The following is a 21,108-nucleotide window of genomic DNA, read 5'->3' as shown; positions in this document are numbered from 1 at the left end:
TTGTTAGCTTGTACTGACTACTCGACAAGGCTAGGCAAACACCTTTCTTACTTGATCTTCTTTTAGTCTTAAGTAATCTTTCATTTTAGACTAGAAGTAGATAAATAATACACTATAGTTTTAATGTCTTACTTGGTCTTGGTGCTTCTTTTACATACCAAATAACTCAAGCTTTCTTTAGGTGCTATTTTTATCTCCTCTTTTTAAATCCTCTTCATCAATCAACTAAATAATAGCTTTCAGACCATAAAGTAATTGTCTCACCAGTAGATAGCAAGTTTGACATCATTGACAAAATAATGATACAGGTTCTTCTCTTCAAAACAATCTTATATCAACAATCTCCCTCTTTGGCATTGATGGAAAATCAATACCAACAACAATACCAAAAAGAAAATAAATCTTTGAAATTTCTCCCTGTATCAATGTAGTATATGTCCTTCCTCTATGTAAGGTAATGTGATCTTTTTCAAGTTCCTTTACTGCTTCCTCTTTCTTATATATCCCTCTTTAGAGTATCCCTCCCTCTTTCTGATATTCAGGTGTATCCATCAATGTCTTCTCTACTCTTTCAGATTATTTCTTCCTCTCACTAGGTATACACTTTTAATCATTTCCCCTCAATATTTATTATTATTTCCCCCTCTTTGACAATAATTCCAAAGACTTGTCATCTCTATATGCAAATATAATCAATTTTAGATTCTCCCTCTATCACCTTTCATGTGATTGTAAAACTTCTAAATCAGTTCCTTCATTACTTTAGATAGCTCCTAAAGTAATATGCATTGCATCAAGTTGTTAGATATAATATTCAACTCAATTGATGCAAGGCACTACTTATGCTTCTTAAGTAGCTTTAGATAGGGGTATTTCCCCTAGTTTACCTCTTAGATACTCATGAGCATTATTTGGTAGATCTTTTGTGAAGATATCAGCTATTTGTTCTTTTGTATTAACATATTTCATCCCCACTTCTTTGTCTTGAACTAACTCTCTTAAGTAATGAGACTTGATTACAATGTTCTTAGTCTTCATATACATCATAGGGTTCTTTGATATATTTATAGCACTTGTATTATAACAATAGAGTACCATAGGTTTAGTGATTTCCTCATTTATACCTTTGAGTAGTTGTTTGAACCATACAATATTGTACAATTTATTGCACTAGCCACATATTTAGCTTTTGCAGTAAATTGAGATATGCAATTTTGTTTCTTGCTGGTCTAGGTGATCAACCTCTTTCCTAAAAAAAATTATCCACTGCTTGTGCTCTTTCTGTCATCAATGTTTCCATCCTAATCAACATCAGTGTAGGCTCTTAATTCAAATTTGTTATTTTTCTTTTAGAATAGACCATAGTCTTCTATGTCTTTCAGATAGCTCATAATTCTCTTCATAGGCATCAAATTATTCTCCTTAGGATTTGTAGAGAATCTTGGAATAATCCCAATAGATAATGCAACTTTAGGTCTTCTATGCACTACATATTTTAATTTGTCAATCATAGACCTGTATAATGTTTGATTAACATTACTAGAATTATCATTCTTTAGCAATTTATTTCCTGACATAATAGTTGTGCTAACTAGTTTGAATCTTCCAATCCAAAAATAAATAAATATTTCCTTCACATATTTAGACTGAGTGATGTATATAGCACATTTCATCTGATATACTTGCAAACCAACAAATAACTTGATTTCTCCTAACATAGGCATCTCAAATTCTTTCTTCATTTCAGTTGAAAATAATTTACATAATGTATCTTGACCTCTACATATGATATCATCCACAAATGTTTTACTAGTAAAATACCTTAAACTCCTTTTTCCTTGAAGTATAGATTTCTTTTATCATTGGTCTCCTCAAAACCAATCTTCACAAGATAATTGTGAATTCTTTCATACCATGCTCTTAAGGATTTCTTTAAACCATATAAAGCTTTGTGTAGTCTACATACCATGTTCTTGTTGTTAGCATCAACAAATCCCTCTAACTATTCTCTATAAACCTCTCCCTCTAATGTGCCATTCAAAAATGTTGACTTCACATCCATTTGATAAACTTTGAAACCTTTGTATGTAGAGTAAGCAAGCCGAGTTCCTACTCCTTCTAGTCTTGCAAAAGGTGTAAATGTTTCTCCATAGTCTATTCCTTCTTCTTGTGCATAACCCTTGCAAACTAATTTTTCCTTATTCCTTGTGACTTCACCATTTTCATCTAACTTTTTTCTATACACCCACTTGGTTCCAATTACATTCTTGTCCTCTGGTCTTGGAACTAGAGTCCATGTCTTGTTCTTCTCAATTTGCTCAATCTCTTCTTTTATGGCTTTACTCTAGTTCTCATTTTCTAAGGAATCTTTCATTATCTTAGCCTCATCCATGCTTAATAAACATGTATCACTTCTCAACCTATTCCTTTTCATTTGTCTAGCATCTTTATCTCCAATAATTTGTTTAGTAGGGTGAGGTCTTTTGACATATTTTGACAATCTTGGTTCTGCTCTTCTTTCCTCAATTGGGTGGTCAACTTCAAAATCACTATGCACTCAAGTAACTTTACATAAGTTTCATGTACACTTATCTTATAATTATAATGTGCCTCAGCTTATTTTTTTAACTCAGCTCTTGACTATAGCTTGATTCCTGAATACAACTAGGTATTCATTGTATGTGACTCAAAAGTCACTGAAACTTGTTGTGTGCAACTTGTTTTATAGTATCTTCATCAATAAGAATACCTTCATAAAGGTATACAAATAATTTGTACTCTTCAATTTTCTTCATAGGTTCAACTTATGGTACCTCTGTATATTCATCAAACTTCACATTTGCACTTTCCACAACTTTGTTAGTGTTAGTATTTAAACATGAATAAGCTTTACTGCTTGTAGAATAGCCAAGGAATATACATTCTCCACTTTTAGCATCTAATTTTCCATTGTTTAAATCCTTAATAATGTTGTACTTTCTTCCAAATACCTTAAAATATTTTACATTGGGTGAGTATCCATACCATAATTCAAATTGTGTTGAATGAGTACCTTTCTTTACTTGCACACAGTTCAAGGTATAGATAATTATACTTACAGTCTCTCTCCAATATTTCATAACATCATTCTTCTCCATCATGAGTGTCCTAGTATAGTTCATTATAGATATGTTCCTCCTTTTAGAAATTTTATTCTATGGAGGGGTCCTAGGTGCAGAAGTTTTTCTTTTAATTCCTCTGTCATTATAGAACATCTCAAACTCATTTGATGTAAATTCTTCACCTCTGCCAAATCTCAAACATTTCAAGATTTTTCATGTCTCCTTTTCAAATCTAGATAAATATCATTTAAATATTTTGAAAACATCAAATTCCTATTTCAAAAACATAATCATCATCATCCTACAATAATCATCAATAAATAGGATAATGTACTTGTCACCTTTGTAGATTTACACATCAATTGGTCCACACAAATCAATATGAAAAATATCAATAATTTCTTTAGAGGTGTGAATATTATTTTTAAAACTAAATTTGGTTATCTTGATTGATTGACACTGTTTTCATATCATATTATTAGGTTTCTTTAGTCTAGGCAAACCTATGACTTTTTTCATGTTACTGATACTGACCAAGTTATCAAAGTTAACATGACATAACCTCTTGTGCCATAAGCACACATCATCAAATTCTACAACAAGAAAAGTAGAATTATTTGTATCAAGATAGAATATATTACCTCTAATCTGTTCACCTTTCTCAATTAGTTTCCCATCAGTGTCATAGATCTTTTCTATCTTATTCTCAAACTCAACTTTGCAACTTGAACTATTTAGTTGTGACACACTCAAAAAATTATTTTTAAGTCCTTCTACATAATAAGCATTATCACACATGATCTTTTATATGATTTTGATTGATCCTTTTCCTTTTATCAGACATGGTGTGTCATTACCAAACCTTATACCTTACACTATTTCCATCATAATAATTAATGGTAATGAACATACTTTTATCTCCAATGATGTGATGTGAACACCCACTATCAATGATCCATCTAGAATTCTTGTTCACATAAGACACTAGTTTAGTTTCCTCATCCTCATTAGAATCATCCTTCATTATGACATACACCACTTCATCATCACGATCATCAATCAATATTTGGTTTCCTCTTTTGCAATGTAGCAAGGCTTCTTGCCTTTGTCTTCGTAATCTTTTTTGTCCTCATCTCTTTACTTCTATATTTGTCTCCATTTGTATTGTTCTTCTTCTCTAGACATCTAGTAGCAATATGACCAACCTCATTGCAATTAAAACACAAGATAGGTAGCTTAGCTTTGAATTTTCTTTTGCCTCTATGAAATCTCCTTGCTACAGTGTTTCAATCTATTCTACATCTTCCTCATCTATATTATTGTCACTATCAACATATTTGGCCTTTTTCTTCTTCTCTTTAGGTTCTTATAATGATAGTTTAGCTTTGAAAGTAGATTCAACATTCTTGTATTTGAATTTATTATAATTAGAGAGTTCAAAGGTAGTCATCCTACCTACCAAACCTTTAACAAATAGATTAGTATTAGGTATACATATGTATGGAAAAGACTCTAATAACATAAAAGGGTTGCAATATCCTCAATACTTAGCTCAATATAGTATCATCATCCTGATACCATTAGCTCCTCTTATAGCATTAAAAACTTCTTTTATTCTACAAAAATGTTGAACAATGTTCTCACTTTCTTGCATCCTCATGTCATCAAACTTAACTCTCAAACTTTCAGATTTGAGTCTCAAAAAAAAATTTCTCCTCCATAAATAGTGTGAAGAGAATCCCACATCTTCTTTGTAGCATCACAATACTTGATGTCATTGAGCATAGAATAACTTAGTGCAAAGGCAATCTCCAACATTGACTAATTGTGTTCTTTCTTCTTTTTTAGATCATCAACAATTAGGGCTCCAATATGGTCAACATACTTAGTAGTGATGGTAGATTGTGCATAGTCTCGAAGACCTCCTAGGTTTAGTTTCATCAAAAATTTCCATGCAAAGAAGTTCTCCTTGTTGAGCTTGGGTACTTTTCTTTTAGACATCTTGATTTTACAATTCTTAGTAGACACACATCCATAAAACCTTATCATGCATGCATCCATTAGAACATACAATACTTAAAATTTGTAGGTCATTGTCCTAGGTCAAAACAACTTATCAAAAATGTAAAGATGAAGCATAATAGTTTCAATAACACATTTGACACAAGGATTTAATGTGGAAACCCAATTTTGGAAAAACTACTGGTAACATGCTACCAATTCTTACTCTTTTGAAGTGATGCCCTGTATAAGGCCAACCTTATTAAAGGTTACAATACACACTATTAAATGTCACTTGGTTAAAGGATTTCAATCACCCTATTAGGAGTGAGCCTTGTTAAAGGACTTTAGACCATTCCATTAGAATTTCACTCAGTTAAAGGATTTACAAATGACTATTAGGTCAACCTTAATCCAAAAGATTTACCCTAAACCAATACAATGGTTAGAAAGTAATAGTAGGACTTGATCTGATAATAAATTACAATTCACTTGTAGATTATAGATCTTTGTTTTGGTTCTCCATTCTATTTTGCATTCACATACTTCAACTCTGATAGCTTATTCACCCTTCCAGCATTCATACTCTTGAGCCTTATTACTTTGGATGACAATTTTGTAGTTACTTCTATTCAACTATTGAATGAAGCAATACCCTAGACTCCTTGTATTCCTTAGGTTCTCAAAATAGAGAATTAAGATCTTTTTCCACTTTACCTTAATCATCCATTTTAGGGTTAGGTAGCATTAGGTATGATACAAAGAATCTACCCACTTTTCTATTTGGTTCCTCTAGAAACTTCTTCAATCTTCCTTGAATTCTCCTCAAAATAGTTTACCTTGAATTCTATGCCATGAGCTCATCATAATTATCTTCCACACACTTCACATAATTCAAGAAAAAAAATAGTCAGCTCAGATTCAAAAAATATTTGATTTAACACATTTTTTGGCACTTGACATCAATATCTTGTCACTCAACATCTATATCATTCTATTACTTGGTCAACACTAGTTCACTTGGCAAACACTAAAGTTTACTAATGCTTGACACCAACTAAAATTTACTTAGCATACATTAAAAATCACTTGGCTTGCACTACTTTTCATCTTTTCTTGGCACCTCTTTATTTTCACTCAGCTTCCATTGATTTCTTCTTAGCTTGCACTGACTACTCAACAAGGCTAGGTAGACACATTCTTACTTGATCTTCTTCTAGTCTTAACATGAGTAATATTTCATTTCAAACTTAAAGTAGAGAAACAATATACTATAGAATCAATGTATTACTTGGTCTTAGTGCTTTTTTTACATACCAAATAACTAAACTTTTCTATAAGTGCTATTGTTATCTCCTCTTTTCAAATCCTCTTCGTCAATGAACTAAATGATAGCTTTTAGACCAAAAGAAAATGGTCTCACTAGCAGGTAGTAGGTTTGACATCATTGACAAAATAATGATTGTTCTATTGCAAGTGTTAGTCTAAAAATGGTTTTGACACTTGAATGCCAACACACTTAGCCACTTTCTACATTGAAGCTGAGTACACTGTATATGCTGAGCCACAGCATGTGCTGAGTTAGGAAATCCATTAGGTGCCGAGTGATCTTTAGGTGTTGAGTAGCCTTCAAGTGTTGAGTGAAGATCAAGTACCAAGTGACTACAGGTATCAAGCATGATCCAAGTGCCAAGAAATATTCAAGTGTCGAGTCATAAACGATGTCAAGCAAGATAGGAGCATATACAAGAGCTGAGTTACAGAAGGTGTTGAGCATCAGGAAGCAGTAAGTGTCGAGTAACTCAGAATCATCATATGAGTTTGTAACTTCACAAATTAAGATGTAAACCATTTTCATGGCCGACATATCATGAATCTCAGAGGATTTAAGTGATAAGATCAAATCATTTATATTTCCTATGCAATCTTCATGCAACCAATAAGAAAAATGGAGAAGGCATGCAACCAATAATAAAAGTGCAAGCAATAAGCAAAAATTAGAGATTAAATATGGATTGTAGATCCATGTCTAACCCTAAGTCTTTGAGTCTTTATAAGGAAGACTAAGTCTCATTGTATAAAAGAGGACGAAGGTGTGGAAGGTAAACTATTTTCAGAGTGAAGTATAAAAAGACTTAGAGGAAGATATCAGCAGAAGAATATTCAGCTAATCAGAACAAAGCAGAGGATACAAATGAGTATCAGATCTTAGAGGATCAAGGTTAGAAGAAAGCAGATCAAGTGCCTGTATTTAGCAATCAAAGATTGTAAGCTATCAGGTTTATTATACCTAATACTCTTTAGCCATTGTATTAGAAAGGAAATCCTATGATGATAGGTTAGCTTAATAGCTATTTTTTAGATCCTTTAACTAGGAGACTAAATCCTTTGATAGGGTAACACTTCATGTAAAGTGTTTGTAAATCCTTTCATCAAGTCACTATTGATACAGTGTAAAGCCTTTAATAGGGCAGACCATCAGAAGTGGTCAAACATTATTACTGCAGTGATTTTGTGGGTATCATCCCTACCCCAGTTTTACCTTCTTATTTCTGGAGGGTTTCTGGGTTACCAAAATTTCAAGTGTTATGTGGTGATGCATATTTTTTTCTCATGATTGCTTAATGTTTATATGCATGCATGTTCATTTCAAAGATATGTTATTAGGGATTTAAAATAGATTAGAAGCTAGTACTTCTGGTTCACCCCCCCCCCCCCCCCCCCCCCCGCCCCCACCTCAGAAGCATTATTTCCAATAAGATATTCCAACAATTGGTATCAGAGCCTAGTTTCTCTAAAAAAGGAGCCTAATAGCTTGGAGGAAAAGATCTAAAGATGGAAGTTTTCAAACTTGGAAAGATCATTGAAAACCAGGTGATAGATGTGCATCTCACTCTACAAAAAGTAGAGGAAGCTAGAACAGAATTAAGAAAATCTTTGAAAAGAAGAAAGGAGATAGCCATATCTGAAAATGACATACACTACAAGGAGATTGATACCACACAAGTGTTTTCCAATGGAGACACTAAATAATTTGATGCAGCAATAGCAGAATTGATGGAGAGAAAAAAAGTTCAAGCAGAAGAGATAAGATCTCTCAAGATGGAACATGAATCATAGGCCATAATGTTATGTGAAATCACTGAACAAAAGAAAAGAGTAGTTGAGGACAGAATCATGATGGAAGATGACAAAAGAAATCTTGCAAACAAACTAGAAGAAAAATGTACTGAATTAACAAGGATCTCAAACATGCAGATGGATACACTTGCTCAAATGATGAACCTTCATCATGAACTTAATATGAAAGATATTGAGATCTCTACTCTGAGGATGCAGAATGAATTGAACAAAGAAAAAGAGATAGCGGAGAATCTTAACAAGTCAAGCAAAGTCATAAAATACTTTGAATAGTTGCTAAAATTCCCAAGATTAGCCCATGATACATCAGGACTTGGATACAATAGCACTGAAGTTGGTGAATCATCAAAGAGTGTTGAGAAAAGAAGTGGCAAAGGTAAGGATTCTAAACCCACTTGTCATTATTGTAATAAAAAGGGACATACTACTAATATTTGCACGAGTAGAAGAATCAATCAGCCAAACACACAGAAAAGCAAGAGTTACTGTCACAAGTACAACATGCAAGGACATATGACACAAGATTGCAGATCCAAAATCCCAAGAACGCAAAGATTTGATGGATATCATAATTGCAAGAAATATGGACATAGGGCATTTGAATGCAGATCAAAGCCTATGTGGACATCAAATCAACTAGCAAAAGGAAATGAAAGTCACTACCATTGAGATTATAACACTAGGTACAGTTGTCACTATTGTCAGGAATATGGACATATACCCTAGAATTGCATAAGAACACATTTCAAGGGGAACTATAAAAGATGGTTGAGCCAAACCACATGTTTCAGTTGCTTGAAAATTGGTCATACCAGCAAAAACTATCCTACAAGGTCCAAAGCACCAAATACTAAAGCCAACAAAGGAAAAGAAAAGATTGATGTCATAAGAGGACAAATGAATAAGACTTGGAAGAAGAAAGATGAGTTTAGTACATCAAGAAAAGGGATCACTTCACCTAACGGGTCAAGTGATCACACTTCATCAAACTAAGCATAAGAGAGATATATGGGACTGATATACAAGTTATATCATACATCAGTCCCAAGACAAAGAAGCACTAAAAAGAAGAAATAAGCATAAGATAAGATGCTAAGACTAAACTTGAACAATGATGCCAAGTTGTCTTTGGATGCTGAGTGAAACTGCTTTAGATGTCGAGTTATCAACAAAGTAAGTAAATACTAAGTATAGCTATCAAGTGATTTTCGAGTTGAAAAAATTTGGAAGTCGAGTGATAGGTGTAGGTACTAAAATGCATTAAATGCAAAAGTTTATTTTTTCACTTAAAAGGAAAAATTGATTCATTCTTGACTCATTCAAACAGAGAGCAATTTCCTTGAGCATGACTGAGCAACTTTCAAGCTTTCAACCAATGTTTTGCAGCAATTTAGCTTCTACCCAAGTGATCTAAGTATCTATCCAAGTATTTCCTTCAAGTGCCAAGTTTTACAATTTGAGAAGTTTACTTTAATCATTAAAACTCTAGTTCAGATATAAATGGCATCTAGTTCAAAAATGACCCAAGGGAAAATGAGCCATGAGATTCAACTTGTCAACAATGAAGTTAAGCAACTTGAGTTTAGACCTATACTAGAGGTTGCTTACAAAAACAATCCCATTGGTGCCCTATCTGCCATCCGTGAAAAAGTTGTTATGGTTCAGGATGTGCGAAAGTGCTATAATTGTAAAATAGGATCCATAGGAGATTTAGAAATATTTAATGCTTATGACAAACTCTATGAAAATGGTATTCTAAAAGATGAGTTTTTCATCATAGAAAAGAAGGGTTTAACCAGTGCCCTAGTTTTTCCAATCGTATTAAAAAATGAGTGGATATGCATTATGCTTAGCAAAATCCATGATGGATCATTTTGGTTAGAACAAGGACCAGTCAAAATTACTAAGAAAATGGTTTATAGGGTTACAGGTTTTCCAACCCTAGATTGGCCAAAGACGTTAAGAAGTGAAAAGAAGGAAACAACTAAGAAAAACACAAGTGCAAAATGGAACAATAGAGGAATGACCATAGATACCATTATTGATCCCTTTCTAGACATTTTTATACGGATCATATCACATAAGTTTTACCAATCCAGCAGGTTAAATAGTGTACCCTGCATAGCAGTAGATGTGGCACATAAACTTGTAAAGAAAGACCACACCTATGATCTTGCAGAGCTCTTGTTGCAACAGATCAATGAAAATCTTGGAGCTATTAGAAAGTCCAAGAGAGCACAGTGTAAATTTGGTTCAGTGTTGGTTTGTATGTTCTTCTATGTAATGAAGGAATTCCCTTCATTTGGCAAAGTCAACTAGAGTTAGAATAAAACCATTGTTGATCAAATTAATGATTTCATTGCACAAATGGGAGATAGCTTTGATGATCAAATGTCTATCTATTTTGAGGATTTCAAAAATGCAATGAAGAAAAGAATGATAATACTAGTTTCACTGGTAGAAAAGCATATAAATGACAAATGTTTTCTTGTTGATATTGATCACACTTACATTAAAGTAGTCCTTCCAAGAACAAGATGGCTTAGACCATTAGGATATGAGCTTGATTTTGACCAAGCTTCTACAGCCATCATAGCATTACTTGCAGAGGAAATGGACAAATCTTCCAAGGCATTTGGAACATATGACACTGTAAAATCAAGAGTTGTTACAGAACTCAAGACAACCTTAGCAGTAAAGAAAAAGGACAAGCTGGTAAAGAAGATAAAGAAGAAATTTGGTGTTGGAGAATTAAGTGCAGCAAGTGAAGCAGAAGAGATTAGTAAAGGAGAAGAAGAAGGTGAGCCAAAACAAGAGCCACTTGAATTGCCTCAAAGTCAAGGTGAAGAGAAAGATGAGAGTGCCGAGGAAGCAAAAACCAAGGAAGCACCCATCAGAGGCAAAGTCATCAAAAGGAAAACAAAGACACTTCCTGCTTCTCAGCCTTCACTAAAGAAAGCTGCCATGCAAATGCCTAAGAAGCCAACAACTAGAGCTAAAACAAGGGCCTCTACCCACAAGGCTAAAGAGGAAGCCACAAAGAAGAAGAACACAAAGGCACAGGAAGAGCCAAAGAAAAGGAAAAGATATGTGGCCTAACTTGATACTGATGAAGAAGATCTGACTGAAAAGGTAAGTCCTCCTAAATATTCAATTGATATATTATGTAAGAAGATTAGGAATGGAGACTTAAATGAAATGAAAAAGATTGATTTCAATAAGTTCAGTAAAGAGGAACAAAATAGCATAGAAGAATCAGTCTATGCATTAATGGCATAGTTCAAGTATACACCTCTTGAACTAGATGAACAACTGCCAAAGGAATTGTCTAAAACTATAGAAGACAGATGGTATTTCTGTCTAATGATGGAGAAAGAGATGAGGGAATCAAACCTAGCAAACCTATTGCCTGATTTAACAAAAGAATAGGTAACTCAAGTAGTCAAAAGGCATAGCAAAAGGTTTACACCTAAATATAGGGCATTCTCCATCCTGCAAAACAAAATTGAAGAAGTTGTGCAAAGAACAACAAGGGTTTGGAAAAACTTGTACAAGACAATTGAAGATGTCCTTGAAGAGGCATACAAAGAGGAAGTTGTTGCTAAACCTGAAGAAAGAAGGAAGAGGAGAGAAGAGAAAATAGAAGAAGAGAAAAAGGTTGAAGAAGAGGAAAACAAGAAAGAAAGAAAGGAGGAAGGAAAAGATGAAGAAAAAGGAACTAATGAACAAAAAAGTGTGCAAGACACACATCTTACACCTCCTAGCCCACCTCACTTGCCTACCACACTTGCAGAAATCATAAATATTAAGGATGTTTTTGACACCACATGCAAAACATCAATCCATTAACTACAATGGATCTTACTAATATCCTTGACCAAACAACTCTACAAGCACAATTATGTACAAGTCTTATATTGGTCAGTGTGGATAATCTTCAAAAGTCAGTAGATAAACTCAAAGAAGCCAAGGTGTTACCACAAGAACCACCTCAAACCATTCAAACTACTGGGCTTACATTTCTACCACTCCCATCACCACCAAGGATAGCCATTAAAGCTCATCAGGAGCCAAGTGCAACAACAGAGATAGTCACAAGGATAAAACTTCAAACAATGAGTACACCTCCATCAGAAGTAACACAAGAAGAAGACAAGCAAGAAGAAGAGGAAAAATAAGAAACACAAGATAAAGAGGAGTCAGCAATAAAAACTTTGGTTGAATTACCAAAAATAAGAACTCTCACCAAACCCATTCATAAGTTGAGTACTAAAACAATGACCTCACATGTTAGTACACCAAGTTCAAGTTCTACTAGGGTAACCAGGACCATCCATTATGGTATTCCTGAGCTTGATGAAGAAATTAAAATACCCTATTATGATTCAAGCACTCTAAATGAGGAAAAGATGAATGAAATACAAAGTGCATTGGATAAGATAAGGAGGCAAGAGGTAATGAGGAAAGACTACATATACAAGAAGGAAATGAATGAGATAAAAGATATATTCATGGATGCTTTTAGTCTTAAACCTCCATATGCAAATAGGCCAATACTTGAGCAATTATTTGATATAGTTGACCAAGTAAATAATGAAGACCATGATACTAATGTAAAACTAATGGAATGGTCAGAAAAGAAGTTTGTAGGTAAAGTCAACTAGAAAATAGCTAATAACATAATTTTGGGATAGGTTGACCTAGCCAAGAAATTGGAAAATGTAAAGAGTGTATTAGGGAACATAATTTCCCTTTATATCAAATTGTGTGATTCTTCCAGGTTCACACAAGAAATAAATTAGAAAATTTTGAACCTTGAGAGTAAATTAAAGCTCTCTAGCATGCAACTACCCTTAGAACCTACACAAAGTGAAAAACAATTTGCTCAAACATTACACACTCAGAGGGAATTAGCCACATTATCAACAGAAGAGGCTACTATCAAAGAAAAGCTGATGCAAATTCAAGCCTCCATTACTCCTCACTTAGAAGTATTGCACAAGGAGAAAATGTATGTAGAAACAGTCCTGAAGAAGGATCCAAATATTTCTACACATGAAGGACTTGTTGATCTCATAGCAGAGCTTGCAATCCAACAAAAGTCATTGGATATTGCCTTAAATAACTGGGATGCAGCTCTCCAAATACTCCTTGAGGTAAACAAGACATTTTAGGCCAAGCATGGCATTACTATTTAGGACCCTTCAACATCCATATAAAAAAGGGTGAGATAATATTCTAAAGGGGAGATAATATTGTGAAGATATATTAAAGAGAACATTAGGCATAATGGCACAAGACATCAACATGATCAACTCAAGGGGAGTTATAAGATTTATAATAATTTTGAGGTATATATATTGTAAGTTAAAATTTTTTGATAGGCCTCTATATATATATATATACCAAGCAAATCAATAGACGTACTCATAAGATCAGATAAATATTGCTTAGTTAAGTGTTTTTGACACTAATGTTAAAGGGGGAGATTATTAGTCTTAAAATGGTTTTGACACTTGAGTGCCAACACACTTAACCACTTTCTACATTGAAGCTACATTGTGTATCCTAAGCCACAACATGTGCCAAGTCAGGAAATCCATCAGGTGTCGAGTGATCTTCAGGTGTTGAGCAGCTTTCAAGTGCCGAGTGAAGATCAAGTGCCGAGTGACTACAAGTACCAAGCATGATCCAAGTGTCGAGCAATATTTAGGTGCCGAATCATAAATGATGTTGAGCAATATAGGAGCATATACAAGAGTCGAGTTACAAAAGGTGCCGAGCATTAGGAAGCAGTAAGTGTTGAGTAACTCAGAATTAGCATATGAGTTTGTAACTTCACAAACTCAGATGTAAATTATTTCCATGGTCAACATATGATGAATCTCAAAGGATTTAAGTGATAAGATCAAATCATTTATATTTCCTATGCAATCTTCATGTAGCCAATAAGAAAAATGGAGAAGGCATGCAACCAATGATAAAAGTGCAAGGAATAAGCAAAAATCAGAGATTAAATATGGATCGTAGATCCATGTCTAACCCTAAGTCTTCGAATGTCTTTATAAGGAAGACTAAGTCTCATTGTATAAAAGAGGAAGAAGGTGTGGAAGGTAAACTATTTTTAGAGTGAATTATAACAAGACTTATAGGAAGAGATCAACAGAAGAATATTTAGTTAATCAGAACAAAGCAGAGGATACAAACAAGTATCAGATCGCAGAGGATCAAGGTTAGAAGAAAGTAGATCAAGTGCCTGTATTTAGAAATCAAAGATTATAAGCTATCAGGTTTATTATACCTCATACTCTTTAGCCATTGTATTAGAAAGGAAATCCTATGATGATAGGTTAGCTTAACAGCTATTTTGTAGATCCTTTAACCAGGTGACTAAATCCTTTGATACGGTAACACTTCATGTAAAGTGTTTGTAAATCCTTTAACTAGGTCACTATTGATACAGTGTAAATCCTTTAACAGGGCAGACCATCAAAAGTGGTCAAACATTATTACTGTAGTGATTTTGTGGGTATCATCCCCACCCCAGTTTTACCTTCTTATTTCTGAAGGGTTTCTGGGTTACCAAAATCTTAAGTGTTATGTGGTGATGCATATTTGTTTCTCATGATTACTTAATACTTATATGCATGCATGTTCATTTCAAAGATATGTTATTAAGGATTTAAAATAGATTAGAAGCTAGTACTTTTGATTCACCGCCCCCACCCCCCCCCCGCCCCCCCCCCCCCTCCCCTCCCCCCCCCCCCTCTCAGAAGCATTCTTTCCAATAAGATATTCCAATAGTAGGTTCTCTTCAAAATAATCTTATATCAACAATTCATATATATGTATATATATGTATATGTATATATCTATATGCATATATGTGTGTGTGTATATATATGTATGTATGTGTATATATTTATGTATGTATATATTGATGGAAGTCTTATTGGGAAACAAGATACTTGGGGAGGAGGTTAAATCAAGATCTATAAAGCTTTTCACTTCTTGAACAAAATAAATAATTAATTGTATTCACTCCCAATCCATCTCATATCTAGATCTTATACTATATAATCATGAACTATAAAACTCAAATAAAAACTAACTAGACATATGTATGTATATGTATATATGTGTGTATATGTATATATTTATGTATATATATGTATATATATGGATATATATTGATATATATGTATATATTGTTGGAAGTCTTCTTGGGAAACAAGATACAAAGAGGGTGGGTGGGGGCGGGGGGTGAATCAAGATCTATAAAAATTTTCACTTCTTGAACAAAATAAATGATTAATTGTATTCACTCCCAATCCATCTCACATCTAGATCTCATACTATATAATCATGAACTATGAAACTCAAATAAAAACTAACTAGGAATAACATCCATCAACATGAAAATATAAACTCATAACAAAAAGATTTTGGTAACCCAAAAGCCATCCAAGGTGAAGGTAAAAATGAGGTGGGGATGACACCCACAGATCTTTACTATTGCAACAACAAAGTTACTTGTTAGGGATAGCATTTGATCACTTATGATAATCTACCCTATGAGGAGTCTACTTAGTTAAAAGTATTACAAGACTAAAATTATACCTTGATTAAAATATTTAAACTTACAATGAAGTAAGCACTATGTTAAGAGATTTAACAAGGTCTGTTAAAACCACTCCATTAAGAGATTTTCTCCAATACACTGACTAGAATGTCAATACCTAATCCTCTAGTTTTCTCTCATAAATTTTATTATAGATCTTCTCTCTTCCATGTCTAATCTGATCTCCTTATCTAATTTTCTTGTTTCTACTCTTTACTACTAGGTTTCTCTATCTAATCTCTCTATCAAACTTAGTCTTCCTTACTCTGTCCTTGGACTTTTCACTCATTCATAATATTTCTTTGCATACCATCACAATTTCTATCAAACACTTGGATCTAGGTTTTGATCCCTTCTTAAATATACAATCATGGAAGGTTCTAGATCATAATAAATGATCCAAAATTTATTCTTTTATCATTTAACCCTTATGATTATGATCTAATTGGTTAATATTCCTTTCATGGGATTGATACCTTTTGAAAAATATGTAATTAGCTCCTTAATTGTCTTTATAATCCTAAAATATCATGTAGAAGTCATCTTAAATGATTTACATAAGCTTTTATGCCATTAAAAACATATATGAAAAACTATTTACTTAGTAATTGAATATTTTGATGCTCAGTCATAACTAACATTCATGTTTCCCTTCAACTTCTATAGGCTTGACATGTACTGAATCACTCAATATAAGTTAACTTCACATCACTTAGTCTTGATTTGTTTCACTTGGCATCTACAATGACTCGGTTACTACTAGGGTGCTTGAAAACCTATGACTTGTTTGGCATGTAGTGACATATAAACATGTCCATGTAACTTGACCTTCTTAGGATGGCTCGATTGCAGTGATGATTGACCAAAGTTTCCTAAAAAATGACTAAGTATTGGACACTAATAGGCAACAAGGCTTAGAGATCAACAGTATCTCCATTTGACATTAGTGGCAAGAACACTTTGTCATGACTTACCAATTCAATAAAATTCTAAAATATCAAAAATAGCACTCCCCTTGAGACTATGATTTGGTCTTCAAAAACTTGACTATGCTATATACAATATATACATGTCTGTGACCTTTGATGCTAACTCATCTGATTTTCCTTTCTATGATTCTAATCATTCTGATCTAATTTCCTCTATGAATGGTGTCATGCATGTTTTCCCCCTTATTTTTTTAACTTTATGGCTTGGATTTTTTAGGGGTTAACTTTTACTTGTCCAAAAATGTTTTGTGATTTGATAAAATCACCTCTAATCCTTGATTCTATTTGGATCTAGCTGATTCTAGGACTTAAATCTAGATTTCTATTTGAGCATCTAATTCAACTAAACTATTTGCTATTGAGAGATGAAGATCTCTTTTGAAAAAATCTTGTGCAATTAATAGTTCCTTATGTATGACCTCCAAATGAACTAGCAACATGGTTTGTATTAAAATTAGTTTATATCTAATATTGTTATCTTTAGTCATTTGTTGAGCTAATATTCCTTGACCAAATGTCAATTTATTATATGTATGTGAGCTTGAACTTGTTTTCCTACCCAATGAAATAGTAGAAGCCTTCAAATTTTCTTGTATTTGATCAATGGAGCGTTAATTCTCCATAGTGAAGAAATCAACATCACAAAGTTTTAGTTACAATTGATGAATGATTGTCAAAATTCTTTCTAAACTAGTTACAAGGTTAGAAAGCTCAACCTACCTTATTACAAGTTTTGTTGAGACTTTATCCAAAACTTTGTGCTCAAACCATTTCTCAAACCATCTCATCATCTTACCATTGGTCTATATATCTTCATTATTTACTTTCTCAACTATATACACAAATTATTCCAAAATTGGATGTTGCTCATTTACATCATAAATATCAAAAGAATCTAAAAATATCTCCTTAATGACATGAAGTACCTACTTTTTCTTGAACTCCTTCCTTATTTTCTCTTACTTTGTTTGTTGACTCAATGAAGCTTGTAAATCTTGCATTTTCTCCAAGGTCATGTTGTCGAGGTCATTTTTTGGTAATGTGATATTCTCATCTAGATTGATTTTTGCCTCTAGTGTATCAATATTTTGTACCAATAACTATGAAAGAGGGGTGTTGTCAATAGGTAGTGATATTAGTAATTATTTCCCCTTTATACATAGCTGAGGTGTTTGTTGTCCAATGTTCTCCTATTGAATAGGTGTTTCAATTAATGTATTAGTATGAACAATACTCAATAGTTGAATAAGAGCATGCATAGTCTCTTTCTCCTTAGGATTTTTGGTTTCTTTTGGCTTGAGTTTTTCTATCATCTTTTCTCCCTTTGTGGTGTCTTGATCAGATTGATTTGCTTGATCTTTCTCTTCTACTTATTCACTAATAGCATATGTAGACTATGGGAGCACAATAATGGTCTTGCCCTATTGCTCGACACTCATGTCAGGAATAAATGTGACTAATGTTTCACTATCAATCCATGGATACTCTTGTATTTGCAAAAACATTGGGTTTGTGCATGGAAGAAAGGTGTCTAAGGTATTTGATTCAAGATTTTTCAAGTCTTCCTCATTTAATATGTTAAGATTCTATGATGTTGAATCAAGAACATTCTCTATAGTGACAACATCTCATTGTTCACTCCCCTCTACCAACATCCTCACTTTTTTTTCTAGTATTTCAACTTCATCATCATCTTGACTCTCTAATTCAATAGCATATTTTCCTTCTTCCTCCTTTTCTTCTTCTATTGATGAAACTAGCAATCCAAATGCTTTCTTCAATATCAAAATTCTCTCTTTTTAACTTCATCTACCTTATTCTTCAAAATTTTATATTCCCTTAATTTTCACGTGAACTTCTTAGTGAAATCTTTTAGGGCAATAGGCATATGCATCTTCCCTAAATCAAGAATTATTTGTGTCAATCTAGTCTCTCTTATATGTCTATTAGTGGATAATGCCCACTTCCATTTTGTATGTAATTTGTTATATAAATTCTTAGGAATACCTTTACCTAAATCTATAGTGTGTATCTAAAATTTATCATCATTTCCATCATTTCTTTTTCAATGTTTTCTTGATCATATTTATTTAAATATCATATTTAATCTACTTAAAGCTTTCCATGCTAGCTAAATTTCTAATATTTTTGCATTCCTAATCAATGGTCATGGGAGGTAGTTTGGGTATAATTTGAAGCTTTCTCAAATCATCAACTCATTCTCCTATTCTTAATCCTCCTCCTCATCAGGTGTAACAACCAATTTTCTTCTTAACCTCTTTAATATGCTTTTCTTGGTTCCTTTAATCTATTTCCTCTTTGATAGGCTTCTTTTTGTCTTAGTAGCTTGGGGTTAAGTTGCCTGGGATCTAGTTATTATCCTCCTCTTTGGCTTAGGTTCAAGAGTTTTTGCTACCTTCTTCATATTCTTCTTTAGATCCCCCTTAACCTTAGGATCAACAATGATTATTTTCTTTTGTTTTGTTTCCTTAGGATTGACAATAGCTAGGTCTTTACCTTCTTCTTCTTCATCTTTGCATTTCCCCTTAGTTATCTAGAGTTATCATGTTCTGAGCTTTCCCTCAAGATATTCTATCATCTTCTTTCATTTTATATCCATCTTTAGCACTTTTGTTTGCATTAGCATTCTAATCTTGGTTGACTTATAATTATCAAAGGGCTTAGCATTCTTGTTTATTTCTTCAGATAATAGTGTATTAACTATTACAATGACTTCATCTACACTAACTCCATATTGCATGGGCCTTAACCATGCAACCCTTGGTAACACTACCTAGGCATAGGTGAAATTTGTGTCTACCATGAAATAAATATTATCAAAATAGTGATCTACCACCAATTTTAGAATCCTCATCCTATTCTTCATCTTTTTCTTAAAATCATCAAAATAATTGTCCATAATAGCCTCAAAAGTTTCTCCCAATTGTTCAATGAGAATATTGATTTGTTTAGTGACTAGTCTATTCCTATCCCATACAATTGCGAAAATTTTAGGAAATGAATTTTGCACATAGAAAAATATGAAAACTTGTAAAGATTCAAACTTACAAAAAGTTTTCTTGGCCTTCAAATTGCTCCAATATTTTCTAATAGTTGTAGCTATAGCTCAGCTAGGTCATAACTGTGATCTTTCTTTGCTATTTTTTAACCTAGGTCGAATGCAATACTAGGAACATTATTTAGTAAACATGATTATATAATGTGTGTGCAATTACACATATATTAAAACTCAATAATTGGTTTGTTAATTCCATCTATGGACATTCCCTGGCCCTTCCACTTGGCCTTTGTCTATTTTTCAACAATGTTCTTCATGGAACATCTCATCATCTTCACTCTATCTAGGGTGGATAACCAGTAACTCATGGAATGATTTCTTTATTTATCTTTACCAGTCCACCTTCCAACCACAATTTCATGTTGTATATTTAGCTTAGTACAATATTGATCCATTCAACTTTGAATACCTTTAGAAATGTATAGGCATGAGGAAGTCCTTTCTCAACAACAATCTCAATCTCATCTTTCAAAACTCCATTATCACATAACTTGTCATAAGCTGCTCACTATTAATTATTGCCAAATTTTGCAATCTTGCACATATAGCACAATCAAACATTGTGAACTATTAACTCTAGGTGGAATGGATGATAGGGTTCCATATGCATCTCCAATCATCACAATGTTTGGGTACATCATGAATTTAGGTGGACATTGATCATTCCTCATAATTTGTGTGCTGATTTCCTTCAATATCTCTTTCTCACATATAATGGATTTCATTTTAAAACTATGGTTTTAAAAATAAGTTTGCTTTAATAATTCTAAAATCAACTTGTTACTAAAACCTTACTTTATTGGCTCTTTAAATATTGTTGATGACATGCTGTAATTTTCTTGTTCTTCTGTCGAATTTTCTTGTGAATTGCCTATGTGCACTAAAATCACTTGGTAAATGAAAATTAATTTCAAAATTTGATATATACCTTCAGTCAATTAATTTAGCTATGCACTAAATATTTTGTGAAGTATGTACATTATAGGTGACATAGTGCAAGGTAGGAAAATCCCCAAAGGAGATGTCCTAGCCCCCAACAAATAACCATGCAATGGAAAAAAAAAAGAAATGCAAGATCTGATACTAATTCACAATACTTGATTCAAACAAAAAATAACTATTTACATGCAATGTGTCCAGCTATAAGGCCTTTTGAGTTTTCGCCAAATACAATAG

This window comes from Cupressus sempervirens, chromosome 11 (genome assembly GCF_028749045.1).
Source record: "Cupressus sempervirens isolate cs-2001-9-10 chromosome 11, ASM2874904v1, whole genome shotgun sequence".
In the NCBI taxonomy this organism is placed as follows: domain Eukaryota; kingdom Viridiplantae; phylum Streptophyta; class Pinopsida; order Cupressales; family Cupressaceae; genus Cupressus; species Cupressus sempervirens.
The sequence above is the reverse complement of the archived record's forward strand: the minus strand, read 5'-3'. Positions refer to the sequence as shown.